The 21,765-nt window shown below is 38.9% G+C and overlaps 1 long non-coding RNA gene across 1 annotated transcript in view; it reads left to right on the top strand.

Moving 5' to 3' along the window:
* The window catches only part of LOC107546568 (uncharacterized), a 453,940-nt gene that overhangs the window by 410,189 nt on the left and 21,986 nt on the right, over nucleotides 1-21,765 (top strand). Inside the window, exon 6 of the long non-coding RNA XR_015715445.1 lies at nucleotides 10,305-10,361. This is a non-coding gene — a long non-coding RNA (uncharacterized LOC107546568). The remainder of the gene's footprint in view (nucleotides 1-10,304; nucleotides 10,362-21,765) is intronic.

The raw sequence follows: 21,765 nt of genomic DNA, 5'->3' as shown, positions 1-21,765 counted from the left end.
CGTTAAATCAAAAAGGAAAAAAAAAAGATAGATTTGGATTGAGAGAAAGTGACAAATATTTAAGAAAGGAGTCCCTGAAGAAAAACTCAGTTTCATGCAAAGAAACAGCAAACACTAAAAAGTACAATTTCAGAAAAATTTCTAAGATAAAAAGTGATTTGCCGTGCATACTATGTGCTTCAGAATATCAATCCAGAATGATGGCCTACAAGACATATTCTAGTAAAATTCCTAGACTTAAACTAACAGCAAAAATTTCCTTGCACATCTAGGAAAAACAGTAGTATATGACATATTAGGATAGAAAATTACATTATCTTTATTTATACTCTTTTATAATTACTCAGACATGCTGTATATCTGCTTCTTTGAACAGAAGTTTTTCTTTCATGTTTTATTTTGAAGAATAAATTAAATGTCTGGGGAACATACTTTAGAGCATAAGAATTTATCTAGTATATTATAGAAAAAATTAACCCACTGAAAATTAATCACCTGGATTCATCTGACTTTTCAACACAGTATTTTATGTCAGAAAAAAAAAAAAAAGGAAAAACATATTTAAGGGAATGGAGGAAAGAAAATGTGAGTCAAGGATTTATATCCAACAAAACTAACTTTTCATAAAGAGTACAAACTGTTACCAGCGTGTAAGAGCTAGTAGATTATTTTTCTTATGAGACCTTCCTAAGGAATATGCTAGAGAAAGAGCTTTGAATATTCAGAATGACTGGAGAGACATTGACATAAACATTGATAGTTTCCTTTAGAAATAGGACTGAAAACATAAGGGGGAATGGGTAGTACTCTTGAAAACTGAATAAGGGAAACTTGCCCATGATTGGGATTCTAGCAATAGTAGCACTTGGTTCCCAAATAAATAGTAGATAAGGTAAGTCATGTCTTTGTATTAGTTTTTCAAATTAACACATTTAAAAAGATTTGATAGAATTAAAATATAGCTAATTTACAACCCAGAAAATTAATAGATCTAAATGTGACCATCAATAGCTATAAATATCATAAAATGTGAAGCTGTCTGACATTATGTATGAATTCATGAAAGAGCCCACCTCTCCCAAAAGACTTGCAAAAGGAATAAAACATAAATTTTAACAAGCCTCTGGACCCAGCTGCCAGTTTGCAGGAAATACAGAGGACAGAGAAACAAGTTGAAGTGTACCAAGAATATACAACCTACAAAATCCAGGCCAGAAAGCTCTGCAAGTCTAAATGCCCCCAGGGTCTTCAACATATAAATTGTAAGAAAAAGAAAGAAATGCAAGACACAAGAGAAAACATTCAGAGTATTAGAAACTTAGAATACATATAAAAATTGCGTTGTATTTTTATTTTAATCAGTGGAACTGAACTGAAATGTCTGGGAATGAACACTCGGGTGATAAGACCCATAATGATACAAGAAAATGATCCCTATGAAAGTCAGAATAGTGGTTATTTATGGAAATGGAAGGGTAGTGATTGAGATGGGGCACAGGGAGAATTCCTGGGGTGACAGTTTACTGGGGTGTTCAACTTACAGTGACTCATTAAGCTACATATATTTTGTGTGGTTTTCCATATTTTTATTTCAATGTAAAATTAAAAATATGGATAAAAATCTAATTTAAAATTTACCTAATCTTTTATTGTTTGGATATATAGTATTTAAGTTACTTCCACTTTTTTACTGTGTAAAGGGTACTGTAATGAACAAAATTTATCTAAATTTCGATGCACATATCTTCATTTATATCATTAGAATAAACCTTAGAAGAGGAATTGTTGGATCAAAGGGATGCACATTTTCTGACTTTTGATCTAAGTTGCCAAAACACACTCCAAAAAGCTAGCAAATTCTTATTTTACAGGCTGCCTCAACCTCTTGCCTTGCTTCCTTTACTGGTTATATTACTGCAGATTTTATTTTTAAAACACTCTGATTTTAAAACATTAAAAACATTCAGTTACATGGATAGAAATGCCCAATTATGAAAAAGCGGCTTGGGGTAAATCCAATAATACATTCCAGGTGCATCCAGTTGTGTTATTACTGCTATTTGTATTAATTCGGAGTGTAACAAAACTTCAACAATGATATATACAAGAAAATCATTCAATCTATTTTAATTTCAAATACTTAGAATAAAATGTACTTTCTGCTATCTAGGTCAATTGCAACTATTATGCTAAATGGACCAACATAAGAGACAAAGTAACCATAAATTCATATTTTAATAGACTTGTCTCTACAATGTCAAAATGGCATTATGTGAATTCATTGCTCTAGGAAAATAGGGAATGAAAGGAGGAGCTTTTTTCATTGTTGCCGGAGCCTGATGCTCACATTGCTGAGAGCTGGCTGTCTAAATGGTTTGAAGCCCAGCTCTTAATTTTTATGGGGGGAGGGACATTGCCTTTCAGTAGGCCTAAAAACTAAAATTTACTTTGTGATAGGAGTACAGTTTAAAAACAGATAGAAATCATCTCTGTTAATATTTGTGTGTGGTGGAGGTGTCTGTTTCTGCCCGTAAGCCATGTTTAGTCACTGGCTTTTGTTCTTACCTTGTAACAAGGGATCCCAATACCCTGAGAAAACCAACTGAAGTTAAGGAGTCATAGGTGGTTCTAATGACCCACGAAGTGGCATCCCTGAACTTCATAATGATCTAACTGGTCACATGCCCATCACTATAACTATTATAGCGTAATATCTCCAGGAAGGATAATTCCTCAAAGAAAGTCAGAATGCCATGACACTGTTGTAATTAGCTAGCTAGGAATAGGCAAGGAGCAAAAGGAAGCTAGGCATTACAAGCATGCCCATTTGGGCCGCTTTGCCAGGAAGCTGCAATTTCACATTCCCCAGGGCCCATTCCCTGCATGTCACTGAGAGAAGGGATCCAATAAAGGGGGAGATGGGTGCATGTGGAATGAGTCGGGGTGACACAGGGAAAGTGCCTGCCGGTCAAGCCTGGGGAACCATGGATTGGCTAGAGTAGGCAGGGCTATTGCAAGCCCGTGAAAATTTGGGAATACATAATCCCCTAAACAAAGGAATTCCCTCTCTCTTGGCTTTCTGCTCTTGGCTCTCTGGTTCCTCAGCTTTGCTCCTGCCTGTGTTCCCTCCATAGCCACGTGGCCCTAAGACCCCCACACACAATGGGCTGATGGACTAAGCTGGGAATACAATTAAGCTCGGATTGGACTCTACTTCAACACAGAAGGGAAACTCTGGACACTGGCTTTGATCTTAGCCCTTCTGAAGGCAAAATGGGACTTCTTCTTTGGCATGTCAAAGGGAAATGGGACCTTGGAAACTCAGGGGTGTAAGTCCACAGAAATAAAGCTTTCAACAATATCATCCTCCCGGGGAGGCCTCCAGAAATTTTTATTCCAGCAGGACCCCAAGAACCCCACTTCCACCGATAACACCGTTACTCAATGAAGGGTGATCAATGCTGGGCGGACAAAAACAACAGATGTCCAGGGGACACCTGATATTTCCATGTGATCATTTGATGGGGAGAGGGATGAGTAGTAAAATACATAATTGGGGTGCATGGCAGGATTCTTTATCGTCTAAGATGCACTGTCCAGTCCTCTATGACTTCTCCACCTCGTCCAAGAAATCTACCGAGCAGTGTGCAAAAATAACTCTGCTAGAGGTACAAGCAGAATTAGTTCTTGAAGAGTCCTCACTCTGGTATCCTGGTTCATTTCCTGTCATCCTGTTACTGACTTTCTCTCGCACTTGGTGCCTTCCTACCAATTACTGGGCTGAAACCCAGCCACTCCACTTTCTCTTCTATCTTCACTCCAAGATCTTGATCGTATGTTTTATCCCCTTACTCCTATTTTGATCCTTCTCCTGGCCTAGGATGCTCTTGAACTAATCACTTGTTTAAAAACCTTCTAAACATAGCCCCAGACCTCTCCTACCTGAATATTGCCCTTACAGACAGCCCTACTGGTAAACGGTCAATCGTGATTTTTATATACTATTCTGCTTTTGCAGTAAGGTTAAGCACTGATATTATCTTAATAATTTCCTGATAAAGAGAATTGAACCTTTAGCCCAGTGCGTGTGACTTGAGAGTAAGTCAGGAAGTTGTGTAGCACCTTCATCCAAAGGAGGGTGTGTGCAGCCCCAGTTCTGTACCTTATCAAAGAGCCAAGCATTTCACCATTTAATCTTTTACACTTTTTGTAGGCAGTGCTATCCCAAAGCATGCTCATCAAGTAGATAAATACCTACACCTAATAAGTAGTCTAGAGCAACGGTTTTCATTGGGGATAGAGGGCTTGGGAGTGGGGGATATACTTGATTTACATGCAGAGTTTTCCTCCGCTCCCCAAGTCCATACCAAGGATGTGAACCGCTGATCTAGAGCAGTAATCCCCAAACCTGAAATATTGATCTGGAGCTTATTTTAAACCCAGATCTCAATACCCCAGCCAAGTTTTAATAAATCAAAATTTGTGAGTGGGAAGCCTGGATACTGATATTTTAAAAAGCTCCTAGCTGATTCTGAGGATCAGCCAGGTTTGGGACATACTATGCAGCATCTGGTCCCAAAGCAAAAAGAGAATTAGAACTCTGCGAGCATATGCTCCGATGGAACAGGCAGTTGCTTCTCACCCCCTTGCTTGCTTTGAATCAAAAATAACCCAAGCGTTTCTCCCTTTGGGGCTGGAGCAGAATGTATCAGCAGAGCGCCCGCCCTGAGAAGCAGCGCGCTCAAGGGCCTTCACGGATGGGTTCACGTTAATGGGAAAGCTGTTCTCCGTGCAGGTGACCGGCTGGGCTAACCTGCCTCCACGTTCCACCGGTTATCACTGTGCCCTGTTGAAGAAGTCAGGGCAGGGCAGTCCCCCATTTGAAAGAGGCAGTAAAACTGTGTGCAGTGCGTATTCATTCAACTTGAGAAGTTCTTTGGTTATAGACAAAAGCTCACATAAAAAGAGCATACTCTGTTCAACAGAAAAAAGTCCAAACAAATCAGGCTTTTTAAGTGATGTGGATTAAATCACCATTAGATATTTTCACCTTTCCAGTTTTTATTTTTGTTAACCACTATACACAGCCTCCGAGATTTTAGAACATGTCCTACCTTTATAATGTTAGAAAATTAAATAACTAAAGTTGTATCAATATACATCTAATGAAGTAATAAGGTAATTCAAAGTTAATTTATAAATAAAAATGTACCCTTGTGTACATAGTGAGACATAGACATAGAGGTCTCTTAACACCTGAGGCTATTGCTGTATTTTCCTTACGGCCTCTCTGGCTCCTTGACATCTAGTCCTGGGACACCCCCGGTGACTACAGACAGGCATTAGCCACCCCAGGCCTGCTCCAGCCCTTCCCGCTGCACCTTCCACCCAGACCCAGCTGCCAGCCGTGATTCGCCAGCCTTCTGAGGGTGCCTGTGGTCTCAGTTTTCATCAACACTGACACTCTTTCTCGGAGATACGTTTAAAACAGCAAGACAATGAATAAACCAATTCTTTACATCTCTGTCAACTATAGCAGCCTCCTAAACTGCAAACCCCTCTCCACGTCTCGCCTTCCCTCTCTTGGCATCCCCGCACAGCTCAGTGCTCTCTCTATTTATTCTGTACACCTGGAGTCCTTGTTTACCTTTAATTTATTCGTTTGTTGACCTTGACTAAAACCAGACTCTTCCTGAAACACCTAGATTTTCCAGGAGATGGCTCCAAGGAAACTTAACCATTCTCACACTCTCCGCAAGTCAGAAAAATGAGAGAGGATCCCCTTCTTTCCACAAAGCTGTTTGCTGTAATTACTGGTCTACTCTCTCTCAGGTCTCAGCTCTTTGGGATGTCACTGAGCGATGCTTCCTCTTCTTTGTCCCTGATATTTCAGATCTCATGGTCACTCCACATTTTTTGAAGACTTATCTACCATGATTCATTCCATATATCCAGCCCAACTGTGTCATAACTCTGAGTGATTTCAGAGCCCATGTGAGTATATGCCGACCTAATCATTGACCTCTACTCTTCGGTTTGGTCATTTATAACCAAAATGATCCCGCCTTTGAAATGTTGAGCTTCCATGATAATGCTGACCCTGTTGGTTCTCCTGGTGCTTTGTCTACCTATTACTTTCACTCCTAATCTTACTTTGACCTCATTGAGACTTGAAACCCTCTTTTCTCCTCATTTTGTACCATTATATCCCATCCATCTTGGGTGATCTTCCATTGTTGGCCTAGACTTGAAGCTTGGTCATTTGAAAAACTATTTCATGAACCCTGAATACATTATGGCTTAGGACTAACAAAACCCCAACATTGGAATCATTCCAAAGTCTGCCTTCTCCACTTGTAATTTTTAGTAAAGCTGGAAAAAAGTACACGATTATAAAGCCGTGTGTCATTACAAAATGCATATATAAAATATATATACTTGGATATATATTTAGATATATATATGTATATATGGGTATATACACACACACACACATATGCAGTGATTTTGTGTGCATGTATGTAAATGGTCCCAAAAACTTCACTTTTTTCGCTTATCTTCCAATTGGAGGATAATACCGGTCGACTGCATTTGCTGCTTACAAAGATTTGGAATGCCATGCGCTCGGTATCTTAATGCCACTAGAACATAGCATAGAGCGTCTGGCTTATTACTGTGTTCACTGATGTGGGTGAATTCACCCCAGAGTCATCAGAACATGTCCATGAGTAGTTAGCACTCAAGAAAGCACAATTTATTTAACTGGGATATATAGCAAACAGTTAAATACAGCTGGTTCCATGGGTTATGATGCAAAAAATACAAACATAAGTACCATAACAAGAGCTTTTAGTGGTCATGTGTTGCCCCTTCCTAGTATACGTTCCTACTTTAATCAACTTAGAATGGGTAAAAAGAGCTGTTTCTGAATTGTCTCTTAGTAACATGGACTATTTTCATGCCTATATTTTTTTGTTCCTGGGGTGCAATTCAAAAGGAATTGGGCTTGGTTGCTTTGGATGCTTGCCTCATAGAACTATTTATGTTAAAAATCACAAAACCCCCTGGACCACCATCTGCTCTCTGCAATAGCTCCTTTTAATTTCTTTTAACTTGCTCCAAATTTCTCATTATAGCCAAAGTTTTGTCCCCAAAGATATGTCTGCATCCAGCCTGCTGTGAGTCATCTTCCAGTTCCTTACGTGGTGATGCTCGTTCCGAGTTACATACAGTTCTACAGCTACAAGGATAGTTAGCTTTTGTTTAAACCAATATTTGAGTTTATCTATAAGAAATATTTTATTTATTTTAGGATATGTGTAAGAAAGATAGTAGAGGAGGAATATTGGAGAGGTGAAAGCAGGGGTGGGAAATGGTAGAGACAGGGGGAGCTCAGGTGCTTTTTAAATAGTAAAAAGGTTCAATAAATCAATGACCGGTGATAAGCATACCATTGACTCACTTCCTTACCAGCCTATTCTTCCTGAACTTGGATTAAGATAAAAGATGTTTGTCTACATTCTCTTCAGATGATGTGTGGCATATAATTTTTAGGCAATGCATATTTATGCAATGAATTATTTAATGGGCAGAAGATAGAGTAGGCATCAAATAGCAGACTTTTGTCATTCATAATGCGAACCACATACAAGCTAGAAATCAGAATATATGGTGTAATTTCAGTGAGGACTGACAACCACAACCTCGACTAACAAAAGACTTTCAAAATGTTAGCAGTTTACAGGCTCATTTTCCCTCAAGACCTCAAGACCTATCAGCCTACAGAGAAAAATGAAAATAAAATTATTTAATGTTCATTGTTTTACTTCTAATTTGTTTTGTTTCAGGTTAACATATGTGTGTATGTGTATGTATATGACATCAAATAGCAATTTCTATCTAAATTTCTATTAAATAAATACATGTGGGCACACATACACATGCACATAACACATATGAGCAAAATCTATTTTTAGCTCTGTGTTATAAACAGGTAAAGGCAAAGATTTATGTGATAGGAACTGGGGAGGTAAACTAAGGGGGAAAGAAACCAAAATATCTATTTCACAGATATAAAGGTGGATTGAAAGAAAATAAGAAACCTGCACTTCTGTTATAAACTAGTAACAGAAGCACCTCCACTCCCTGCAGTCCTTGTGGGACTTAGTATATAGAAGGGCTTTGTGGACTGATTTGGCTGAAATAGCCTCAAGAGGCAATAAGTCGGGAAATATTGAAGTCCGTAAGAATAGAGAGAGAAGGAACGGATTAGGTTCTCCTCTCCCTCAGCTAAATGAGGAAGCGCTTCAGTGGTGAGAAATACAGGTTGAGTGAGCAGGTTAAGTAGCTGGTGGTAACCACATGATCTGTAGAGCCTTCGAAATATGTGAAGATAGCCTGACAGTTGGAGCGGTTCTGTTTAGAAAGGTCTCATACACAGACACAAAATGGAAGGCATGTTGTCTGCAAAGGCTGGCTCTAGGAAAGAGCTGATGAACATACCATGTTAAAGATGTGTCCGGAATGGGTGAAGGCTGCTGAACTCAGCATCTTCGGTGGGATTCCAGGAAAGCGGCAGCACCTCAAGTTGCATGGTAGAGCAGGATGCCCGTCTGTCCTGTTCCTACCACCTAGCTTACATCAAAGTTGTGCATGTGGACCCAAGATGTGCCAGTTTCCTATCACTGCTGTCAAAGTTACTACCAGCTTCGTGCCTTAAAGCAGTGCACATTCGTTATTTTAGAGTTCTGCAGGTCAGAAGTCAGCTGCCGTCTCACTGGGCTCACATCACAGTTTCACAAGGGCTGCACTTCTCTCTAAAGGCTGCAGGGAGAAGCCTGTCCCCTTGCCTTTTCCAGCTTCTAGAGGCTGCCTGTTTTCCTTAGCACCAGCTTCCACATCCCTTCACTCTCCCTTTCCATTTCAAGGCCAGAAATGTTACTTCTCTCTGACCCTTCTCCAGTGGTAACTTCTCTCTCTGACCGCAGATCAGAAGGGTTTTCCACTGTTAATGAATTGTAGGATTAGGTTAGATTCACCTGCATAATTCAGGATAATCTTCCTAATTTGAGGCCTTCAGCCTTAATCGTATCTGCAAACTCCCTTTTCCATGCAAGGTAACATCACAGTTTCCAGGGATTAGGATGTGGACATCTTCGGGGGTCACCCTTCTGCCTATAACACAAGCATATAGGGTACTGATAGATACAGAAGAGGCGCATGGGCTTTGGGAGACAGATGTTAGAAATAAGAAATGCTCAGGAACAGCAGCACACCTACGTAAGGTTCCATGTGGCCATTTTTTATCATCAATCTTCTTGGATCTGTGTGGTCAAAAATATGAGATACTGATATTTAAGATCTTTCTAGGGATGCTGGGGAAAAGCATACTCACATGAAACTAATTACCTGGAGAAATTTTTTTTAAATAATCCCACTGAAACAGATGCTACACAGAACCAGGGACAGGGGAGAATTCAAATGCTTCCCTGCTGCATAGATCCGAGAAGCTCGGTGAGCTTGATTCAGCTCCTACCCCACAGCCCCATGTATGCATACTCACCTGCAGAGAGACACGAAAAGTGTCTCTTTTTTCATATTAACTTTTTATTAATGTTATTTTTAATGGCATAAAATGTTTGTAAATCCTACATTTAGATTACATATTTTTATATGTGCTCCTTAAGTTAGACATAATAAAATTGAAGGTACTGTTCATCAATACATCATAGTATCTTATCCATTTAGTAAAGCATGAGGAAAGTTAAGGAGATTTCTTGTTAATATATTAGAGCTTTATTGCATGATGAAAGCTCCCCTTATCAAAAGTTGTTACTAGAACTAATTTAGTTACACTTTAGTTGCAAATTACAGTCATTTTGTTCCAGTTCTTCTGACTCGTTAGCTATGTCTAAACATGCAAAATAGATCAAAGAATCAAGGCCATTTAGCTAAGAAAATGCTATGTCTTTTTTTATCCAAATTATCCAAGTCATTGAGGCCAAGGGTTTCAAGCATTTTTAATAATTTGAAGACTTTCTCAAGTCTCTACGCTTTCTGTTCAGAAACCATCTAAGGAAAGCAAATAATTCAGTCAAATTTTCAATATCAATTGAATTATTGAGTACTGAGATAATTTAACATGTTTGATACTTTATCATCTCTGCACATTCATAAAAATGCAATGAGGGAAAGGGACTTACACTTTTAGGGAGTTTTTCATGTACCAGACACTGGGCTTTATGCATTTTATACATTTAATCATTACACTAATGATGCGCTGTATTTTTGCTCTTATTTCACAGAAGAAAAAATATAATTCCAGCACAGGGAATCTGAGTACCTTGCTGAAGATCACATAGGTGAGTGAGTGGCAAAACTGGAATTGGAATTTTGATTTGAATAATAGAAATAAGTGTGTTATTTTTCAGTAAAGTACACCAAAAACTACAATTTGAAAGGTACAGTGCTATCAGAAGAAAAATAAGGCGAGTCCCTAGGATGACTTCTCTCCACAATGTCACTGAAACCAGACCCGCCTCCAAATACTTTCCTCTGACCCCAGAATGGCTCATGGGGCGTTCACATGTGCCCCTGAGAAGTAATTGCCATCTGCTGTTGCTTCGGGTGATTTTCTGTGCTTAACACCGCACGAGACTCCCCAGTGACTCCCCAGCAAGGTGCTGCTGCAGGAATGCTTCTTGTCGTCAGCTCCACCATTACTTCCCATTGATCTTTCACAAAACCTTGCTTTTCATTGGCCCTAACGGAGGCTTTTCTCCTTTCTACTCAACAATTACTGTGCAGCAATGGCAGAGAGAAATGCCCTCCCAGCACGGCCCCAGGCCACCGTGTTATTACAGGAACCCTCGTGACATCACTTTCTATTTGAATCAGTTTTTATTAAGGTCACCTCCCCTTAAGACTTCAGCTCTAGTCCAGTGGCAAAGATGACCTAATGTTCCCCTCAGCTTGACTAAACTTTGCACAGGTCTTTTTCCTGACTCTAAATCCCTGACCTCCCTTTTATTAGAGTATTCACTTTAGAAATGTTGCAATTGTAAATTCTTTCTCTTCTGCTTTGAAACGCATGTAAGCCTCCCAACCTCTTGCATGTTTTACAATTCAGAAAAATGTCTTTCTCAAGGACCTGGGAACTATCTCTTTGGAATGTAAACAGTGAAGGAGATGATATCCCTATCTCTCAAAATCTGTGGGACACTAGGAGCCTAACTTGGACGCAGATGGTCTAAGAGCAGAGAAAAACATTTGTAACCTCAGGAATAACTCAGTGTGCTCAACACAGCCCATTGATCAGCCTACCCCTTAACGTCCACCTGTACTTGTCCACTAGCTCACCCCAGTGCTCAAAAACCTCTCCCACCCTTTGTCTCGGTGTAGTTGCGTTCAGCCTTTCTGCCCTGTTGCAATAGTCTTGAGTACAATTTTCCTTACCTGTTTAAACCTGTCAGTGCGATTTTGGCTTTGACACCAGAGTGGAGGCTGAAGGATAGTCTCAGTGTCTCAAACCGGATGTATCAGGCTCTGGTGCCCCATCCGCTGTCCCTTCCCTTCACTGCACGGGTCGTTCCCCTTGGAGGGCCTTGCAGTGAAGGTTAGACCCTTTTGTTTTTTACTGTAGCTTCGATATTCTTAGGCCTGGAGGCCCATATGCACTTCAGACTCGAGTCAGATGTCGTTCCTGTAAACTATGTAGCTCACCATGTAAATCAGTTCTCGGCTGGCTGATGCAGTGAAACATGGACAGATCTGTCCAAGTCGAAACACGGACAAATGTATCACACTGTGCAGCTTAGGCTCTCACCCTGGGGACACTGCTGTAGAAGTAGGAGAAACTCTCCATTAGCAGGACATTGAACGAGCCTTAAAGCAGGAAGATGTGTATGATGTTTAATTGTGCAAAATAATATGCTCAGAAATTATATTTTAAAAATGACCAAATCCGTTATCCCACAAAGAAGGACAGACAGACATCCTCTGGAATGAAAAAGCTATCACATTGTTGGCTTCAGACATGTGAGATCAATAAACTGCCTTTTCGTCCAAATCTGTGATACAGTGTTATACTCATTCAGAATTGTCCGTAGTCAAATACTATGTCATCACTGTACAGTATCCAGCAGATATTTGTGGAGCACAAAGCTCTGCAGGTGAAATAGCATTCAGAGAGGCCATGGCACAGGGCACTTCATTTTTGCTACATCTCCTGGTGCCTTTACAGTTATTCATGTCTTAACATTGTACCTAATGGTAATCAGTTCTAAAGTCCATTCTAAAGAGCTTAAATCTGGCTGGCTTCAAGTGATAAAAAGATAAACGCAAACGACTTGCATTGCGCATAGTGCTCCCAACTGGAAATGGCAAACTTGCCCATGCGGTTCCTGGCCATCGTAACTTAGCATCTCTTTGTTAAAGACATTATCATCAACAAACCTAAATCAGTTGAGTATCTTAAAACCACTCCGTGCCTGTAGGCATAACACTGTCTATTATCCGTTTTAGTATGTTTGTACCTTTATTTATCTGTTGATTCAGAGAAACAGGTAAAACAGCTGCTGTCAGGACCAAGCCAGTTTGTTTTTTTTCACAGGAAATATAGCCTGGCAGCTTCAATAAAAACAGAGGCTTCCAATTAACTCCTTCCATTACATTGAGAAGGTAATCTTTCAGCCAAGCCCAGAGGAGAGGGAAAGAAGGAAGACAAGAGAAGAATGAAAAGTAGGGGAACAGCCTCGACAGCATAGTTCTTAACTGTGGCTGAACATTCAAAATACCTGCAAAGCTTTCAGATAATTCTAATGTTAGAGCTCATCTCCAGGAATTTCAACTAATTAGGTTGGAGTGGACTCCACTGGATAGCTCCCTTGAAACTCCTCAGGGAATTCTAAAGTGGAGGCAGGGTCGAGAACCGCTGAAATAAAGGATGTCCATGAGCCATGAGATAATTCTTAATAAACTGTCTTTTAATTTACAAATATTAATTTATAAGATTTATTAGCTATCTTGACCCTGGATTTGACCTCACCTGGGCTCCAGTCTATAATGTTCTTGATTTCTGACAATCTGCTTGACTATGGGTTGGTCGTCTGGTTTCCATTTGGACACTTGGTCTAATTTTTCTCAGTCTTTGAATTCAGCTGTCCTATTGATTTCAATTTTATTTATTTTCCTTGCCTGGAAACTTACATAAATTACTATTTGGTTAAAAAAAAAAAATCCTTCCAGCTAACACTAGCCCCCAGGAACACCCCTGCCAATGAAACCCTGGCAAGAGGCGTCTTACAGGCGTACCCCTGACCCATCTCGGTTCCCAGCTGAGCCGTTCTCTCCATATTCCCACCGTCCATTTGGGAAAACTGTTGTGAACAGGCTCCATAAAAGTACAGCTATAATTTGTCAAAATGCATTCAATAGATGATGAAACTAAGATTTTTGTGTTCCTTGTTCACTAGAAAAGAAATAAGGTACAGCTAAGCCAATGATAAAGTAAATAAATCTGCCATCTACTGGTGTCTAATAAAAATTACAGGTTTGAAGCCTTTGATTCATACTTGGCACTTCCTAGCTGTAGTATAAAGTTTATAAAAGCAAATTTTTCTCCTCTTTTCCCATTTCATGAAATATAATAATGATAAATATGTTTTGTGCCACTTTTTGAAACTGCAGAATTCATTTTCTTTGTCTCGATTGTGAAACCCTGATTACGATAACAGGGATTGAATAAGTTCTTAGGTATGTAATTAAATTATGTTTGTAGACCCATTGTAACAGAAGCCGTTTTCAATATTATTTCTGTTCCTACTGAATCAACAGCTAAAAGAATCTTTGAGATGCAGTCTCACTGTGTGAACCCACGCATACAGGTGATGGGCCTAACCATTTGCACACACGCGCACACACACACACACACAGCATTTTGCTTCTATGTATCCTAAGTGCTCTAAATCAAAACTACAAATCTTCTGTGTTCTGCTGAGTGAAGGACATCTTGAGTACTATGGATAATAAAGATCAGCCTCTGATAAATAACTTATATTATAATGGTAAAGGCATGTGTATGTCGTTTTCACTGTCACTTTAGGAATACGATGACACTGTGATTATAGTCATAATAATTTAATGATTCAGTTCTCTTGGATTAACCTTTCATTGCCTGAAGTTCTGTATACTTTTCTTCCTATGGAAAAAACAAACCAAAAGTACTCACTCTGTTGTTACAGTTTGGGGTAAGAGCTTCCAGCCCATCGAGGATGTTGATTCTATTCATTATAACTCGTCCTCTGTGCACGATGTGACTGGAACTTGGTGTGCACGTGTCAAGTAGCTGCACAGTCATGTTTCAGCAGTGCAGGAGTATGTTGTTTCATATAAACGCAATGAATAGAATCAATGGCCTCTGAAAGCTGGAAGCTTAGATCCCACACCATGAAAATCTTCTGAATTTTCCAAAAATGGGTCTACCTGCCAGAGAGACCTCAAAACAGTAGAGGAAGCTGTGAGACCCATTCTCAAGTGGGCTGAATACCTAGTGACATGGATGTTGCCCAGTTGCAGGTTCTCAGAAATGCATGCCACCTGGTTGAGACTACTAAAATGTGGAGGTTGGTTTATCTCAGCAGTTAGCTTTACTTTCCAGATATAAAAAAAGAGATTAAAAGTTAAGTGGGGCTCCAAATCTCTATAGGAAGAGAGTAAGAAACTGCAGTCCTGGTATGGTAACTGTCAAAACTTGGAAAACTTTGCACAGCCTTGTATCTTATTATTGTGAATAGCAGAAAAATCTTTAAAACCAAAAATAATTCTGTCTATGTCCCTTCTCTACCTGTTTCCGCCCTTTTTAACACCCCTCTGTATGTTCCCAAAGAGTCCAGGTAATTGGGCGAGCGGCGCCTCAGGGGAGCAAGGCACTGAGTAGATAGATCACTTCCCTTGTCACAGACAACCTAGGAATGAGAAGAGCAAACGGGAAATAAACAGGGAGCTGATATGACCCAAGACTGGACAAAATCAGATTGTTTCTCTGGATCATATGAAATAAAGAGGAAAGAAGTGATCGGGGGAGCAAACGAACATAAACCATAAAAAGTCCCATAGGGTTCCCCAACTGGTTTATTTTGCTAGATTTCAGTTCTATTCTTTTTACTTATATTTTTATTAAAACATTATAAACAACTAATGTGAGTATATTGGTACAACCACTTCATAATAGTGTTTGCCATTATCTACTAAATATGAAGATATGTTTATTGTATGACCCAACAATTACACTTCTGGGTACAGCAGCCCCTTCTTATCTGCAGGGGATATGTTCCAAGAGCCCCCTGGATGCCTGAAACCTTGGATAGTACCAAACCCTATATATACTATATTTTTTCATATACATACATACCTATGATAAAATTTAATTTATAAATTAGGCACAGCAAGAACTAACCATAACTACTAATAATTAAATAGAACAGTTATAGCAACATACTATAATAAAAGTTATATGAATGTAGAATTTTTCAGTAAAATAAGGGTTCCTTAAACACAAGCACTGAGGATACTGTGACAGTCGATCTGATAACCAAGAGGGCTACTAAGTGACTAATGGGTGGGTAGTGTGAACAGGGTGGACGCTCTGGACAAAGGGATGATTCCTGTCCCTGGTGGGAAGATTGGGAAGACACAAGATTTCATCACCCTACTCAGAACAGTGTGCAGTTTACTTCTGGAATTTTCCATTGGTATATTTCTCTATTATCTATTTGAAAACCTTCAAGTTTAAACATTAAGCCACCTTGGAGATTGGGAAACCGAAAAGGAAAAATTTTTGTATGATCCCTATGCAATTTAAAAATTCATAAGGCTATATAACATTCATGCGACATTGGGAGAAAATAATAGCATCAACTCTGCATAAATTCTAGGAAACATAAAATGAGACAGATCAGTCCCCAGTTGTGTTCTTCATTGACCGCGTAAGACTTATCAGATTATGCAGCCCAGGAATTTGTATACTGTAACAACAGATAGTGGAGCAAGCTATACTCATCAGCCCTCTCCCTCTGCCCCTGTGTGTAATGGGAAATTTATATGCAACAGCCGATTATTTCAATGGCAGAAAGATAATGTGATTGATCCTAGTATCTCTAATTACTGTTCATATGGGCTTAACTATGTCAAGAAAGCCCAGGAGAGGGCACAGCTGGTAGTACTAATTACAGTTAAGGATCAAACAATTAAGATAAAATGATGGGCCTTGTAGAGGCCCGAGTGGAAGGATTACAGGAAACTAGCAAAGTGTCTTTGCCGTAACATTGGAGACGTGTTTCCTGGGAAGACCTACACATGCTTCTGGTGAGAGCTCAGAGAAATGATTAAAATAATATGTTTATTTGATGTTTTGAACTTTGGGGTGATGGAACCTTCGAGAATTGATCTTGGACAAAGGGACATAAGCAACTTTCAAGGAAATGAGCCATGTTACATGTGTTTTAATAAACGATCTGCAGATAATTCGTTTTCCCTCTTCACATTTGGTCTAATGCTATTTTGAGAAAAGGATTCTGTATTAAAATTTTGATTGGGAATTTCAGGCCTGAGTTAAAGGCATAGACTTATAACTTGAAGTTCAAGTGATTCTTTCTTTCCGTCATAAAACTCACCATAAATATAGAATTAAAGTCCCAGGGTAGCCTACAAAAATGTGGGATACACACTCTTCTAATTTCTAGGTTCAGGCAAGTTTACAGTTTGTATAGTGGAATAAGTTAAAATTTATATATTGTAATTAATATAAGGTGTATATATTTTTAATGGTTCAGAACAATGGGAAGAAGATGGAATACAGCATATAAAAAATAATGTAGCCCTGAAACACTGTTTGAGACTTTTTTTATGTATTTTCTCTCTGGGAGCCTTGAGATAGAGCTGATATATCCTGAACGTATCTTTTCATTGGGCAGAGACCTTGAGGAAACTACTGAAAAATATTGTCAGTTCCCTTCATATGAATTAAGATACTCTAGAGACATGTGGTACGTTACACTTACCATTTTATCAAGCCCTTGACAAGTGGGCCAAGCACTGTTCTGGATGATTTTCATACATTATCAGTAATTCTGATGACAGTCCTGCAAGATAAGATTTATATGAATATTTCCCAGGCATTCAAATAGGTTAAAGGACCTGACTTCTTAAGTGGTAGAGCTGAGGCTGGGCCCCAGGTCAACCTGACTCCTGTCATCATACCCTGAGGACTCTACTGCTGGCCTCACTGGAACTCCTTAAGAGAGAGAGAAAAAAAACAAACAAAAGAACCCATCTTGCGTCTCAAGGAAGAGGGTTGCAGGAAGGGGATGGTCAGTGAACACACTCACTAAGTCATGGCCACAAAGAGAGTTTTGGAAAAGAAAATTGCCCAGGGTCACTTCCCAGTGAATCAATCTTCATTTCAGATTCTGAGATGTAGCCTAGTTTCTTAACAGAAGGAGAAATAACTATGGGTAACTGCATTTGTCAATAGCCCTAAGCTGGCTTTTCATTTGCTTTTTTAAATTGTTGATGCTATTACAGAAGGCCCCCATTTCCCCACCCGCTTTGCCCACCTCCACCCAGCCCCCCACACCATGTCCCCTGGCTTTTACCACACTATTGGCTGTGTCCATGAGTGATGCATATATGCATCTATGTTCTTTGGCTAATCTCTTCCAGTCCCCCCGACAACCCTCCCCTCTGAGATCTGTCAGTCTGTTCCATGTTTCCATGCCTCTGGCCCTACCTATTTTGTTCATCAGTTTATTTTGCTCATTAGATTCCACATATAAATGAGGTCATCTGGTATTTGTCTTTCTCTGAGTGACTTATTTTGCTTAGCATAATACTCTCCAAAAGGTAGATGCTCCTTACAAAAGGTAAGGGCTCCTTCTTTTTATGGCCATATAATACTCCATGGTGTAAATGTACTACAGCTTTTTTATCCACTCATCTACCAGTGGGCACTTGGGCTGTTTCCAGATCTTGGCTGTTGTAGATAACTCTGCTGTGAACATAGTGGTGCATATGTTCTTTCTGCTTTGTGCTCCCTCAGATAAAGGGCTCTCAGTCAGGGTGAACTTGAAGGAAGCCAAAGCCCTGAGCTGCCAGCATTGACCATCACCAACAGGGGCTATAGTCTAGAGGCAGAAAGACTTACTCTAGCCCAAGGTGTAAGTTTAGCAATAGCACAAACAGGGCTACAGCTGAAGACCTGAAGCAGAGTCAGGTTGGGGAAAGGGTAGACTCCAGTAGAGGTGAAATCAAGAATGTCCAAAGCTAGTGTGAAGCTGGGGCAGAGTGGGAGGGGAACCCAGGTTTTTTGATGGATCCCTCTGCACATATACTGTCACCCCCAGAGCTCTGGAAACAAGGATATTCCTACATTAAATAAGCTGAGAAGGAGAGATAGGGGCCTTTTGTCCTGGCTACACATTGCCTAAATGCAGGGGAAAAGATATACGGCTGCTGGGAGTCTGGTTTAAATAAAGTCCCAGAGGATAACATTTCTTTCAGAGCTCAGCTCATGTAAACGCGGTTTCTTGTGCTAATCAATCCTTCAAGTTAGTGTCCATATATCATTATAATAGAGCTATTCTGAACTGAATTCAATATGGTGACATGTTTATGATTATTTTATTTACTTTAAAGAACATTATGGAAGGTGTGTTTATTTTGTACTGCTATTAGCAAACTGTATTGCCACAAATCTTTAGATAATTCTTTCTAAGCAAGACGAAACTCAAAAGCATTAAACGGGGGGAATAAATTTGACTACACTGACATTTTTGATATTCTGGATATCAAACTATATCGTTAACCAAATTAAAGTTATTACAAGAAGGAAGAAAATATTTGTAAAACAAACACTAGGCAAAGAATTAATGTCCCTAATAGGCAGGGATATCTGATGAATTATTTTTTAAAATTCAATACAAATATAAACAAACTATTAAAACAGCAAATGGTAAGTTAGCATATTCAAGGAAACTCAACCACAATAATAGTCAAGAATATACAAATTAAAATAATGAGAAATCAAGGTTTTTCCATTTTTTTAATTTTTTCAATTACAGTATTATTTTGTATTAGTTTCCAGTGTACTGCATAGTGGTGAGACAATCATATACTTTACAAAGTGTTCCCCCTGATATTTCCAGTACCCACCTGGCACCATATATAGTTATTGCAATATTATTGACTATATTCCCTATACTGTATTTACACCCCCAAGACTATTTTGTAACTGCCAACTTGTACTTCTCAATTCCTTTCACCTTTTTCACCCAGTCCCCCAATCTCCCTCCCCTCTGGCAGCCACCAGTCTGTTCTCTGTATCTATGAGTCTGTTTCTGTTTTGTTTGCTTATTTAAATTTTTTTTTTAATTTTATTTTAGATTCCATATATAAGTGAAATCATATGGTATTTGTCTTTCTCTAACTTACTTCACTTAGCATAATACCCTGTAGGTCCATCCATGATGTCTTAAATGGTAAGATTTTGTTCTTTTGTATGGCTGAGTAATATTTCCTTGTATATATGTACCACAGTTTTTTTATCCCCTTGTCTATTGATGAGCATTTAGAATGCTTTCCTAGCTTAGCTATTATAAATAAAGCTGCAATGAATATAGGGATATATATATTCTTTTGAATTAGTGTTTTGGGTTTCTTTGGATATATACCCAGCAAGAGGAATTGCTGGGTCATAAGGCAGATAGTTTTGACCAATAAAGTATAGCATAACTCACATGAAGCCAGTTTCCAGCTTAGTCTTTAAGAGGATAGTGAATTAGTCAGGGTTCTCCAGAGAAGCAGAACCAATAATAGATGATAGATGATGATAGATGATAGAGATGATAGATAGACAGACAGACAGACAGACAGATAGATAGATAGATAGATAGATGATAGATAGATGATAGATAAATAGATAGATAGATAGATAGATAGATAGATAGATAGATAGATAGATGATAGATAGATGATAGATAGATAGATAGATATAGATAGATGATAGATAGATAGATAGATAGATAGATGATAGATAGATAGATAGATAGATAGATAGATAGATAGATATAGATAGATGATAGATAGATGATAGATAGATGATAGATAGATAGATAGATAGATAGATAGATAGATAGATAGATAGATAGATAGATGATAGATGATGATAGATAGATAGATGATAGATAGATAGATAGATAGATAGATAGATAGATAGATAGATAGATGATAGATAGATAGATGATAGATAGATAGATAGATAGATAGATAGATAGATAGATAGATAGATGATAGATAGATAGATGATAGATAGATATAGGTAATAGAAGAGATTTATTGTGAGGGATCGATGGGCTCATGTGATTGTGAAGGCTGAGAAGCCCACCCTGGGGTCCCAGGAACGGTGCCAGTATAGCTCCAGCCCGAGCCTGAAGGCATGTGAACCGGGGGAGCCACAGACACACCCAGAAGTCATGGTTTACCAGCTACCTGGGCACCCCTTAACTCAGTCAAGTTGACACATAAAGTTAACTGTCACAGACGAGCAGATTATACCTTTGTCTTTTTGACACCTTGCAAGAAACCCATCCCTCTGCTGAAGAGATCACATGGGAAGCCCTGAAGGAGAAGGGCCCAGCTGGGCCAGCCTCCCAGCGCTTTCACCGTGGTCAGGCATTTGAATAAAAATACTTTGAGCCTACCAGACCCACCAGCCAACGCCAAGTTACCCCAGTCAGTATGCAGGAGCAAAACTGCGCGGCCAAGCGCTGCCTGATTCTTGACCCTCAAGACATGTATATGTAGATAGAAAGAAGTATAGAGACCTATTTACATATACGTACACATATGTGTATATAAAACATATATAAAATATACATATATAAATATGCATATGTTTCCATTTAGTTTTTGAAATAGTTTGTTACACTGCAATAAGTAACCAGAACAGATGTCAGCCATTAAACAGAAGAACACCTCTCTAAATTAAGAGAGCTCTTTTAAGATATCTGAGATAAAACAGGCAAGAGAGACTAGGGAAAAAATCAAGAATAAATGACATCAAAGTCAATAAAAGAGAATATCAAAAAGGAAAGAGAGGGTCAGTAATATCAATACTATGAGATGCAGAAGAGATGTTCATTAGGTATTAAAATTAGTAGCTCATTAGCAACTCTAGTCAGATATAGTAGTAAAGCTGATGAGAGAGTAAAAGCCAGCAATCCCATCCCTATGTATGTTTCATAGACAAAATTTCTGTTGATAGAATGTACACAGTAGTGGTATTGAACATATAGAAAAAGCACAGAACTCATGTCCACTGCTAGAAGAATAGATATATAACTTGTTCTGTTCAGCAGCAACATTAGCTACGGCCACATGCAATATCATGGATGAATGAATCTCAGGCATAGTATAATCTTTTTATTAAGGTAAGAAATACACAAAACTAAATATATTTTATGTTTGCGTGTGTGCGTATAATATATGTATGAATGTGTGTATGTATGTATATAATAAAAAAGCCAAAGAATGACAAACAGAATTCAGAATGATGGACACTTTACAGGAAAATCCAGTGTGTAGGGGTAGGGGGCAAAAGGCGAGAAACACTTTAGTAAATGCAATGCCATTGATAATGCTCTATTTCTTGCATAAATGATGGGCTTATAATTTACATCTATGTCTCATCAATGTCTCATATTCTTGTATATA

Source organism: Miniopterus natalensis, chromosome 12 (genome assembly GCF_054644295.1).
Source record: "Miniopterus natalensis isolate mMinNat1 chromosome 12, mMinNat1.hap1, whole genome shotgun sequence".
Lineage (NCBI taxonomy): Eukaryota > Metazoa > Chordata > Mammalia > Chiroptera > Miniopteridae > Miniopterus > Miniopterus natalensis.
The sequence above is the reverse complement of the archived record's forward strand: the minus strand, read 5'-3'. Positions and strand labels throughout refer to the sequence as shown.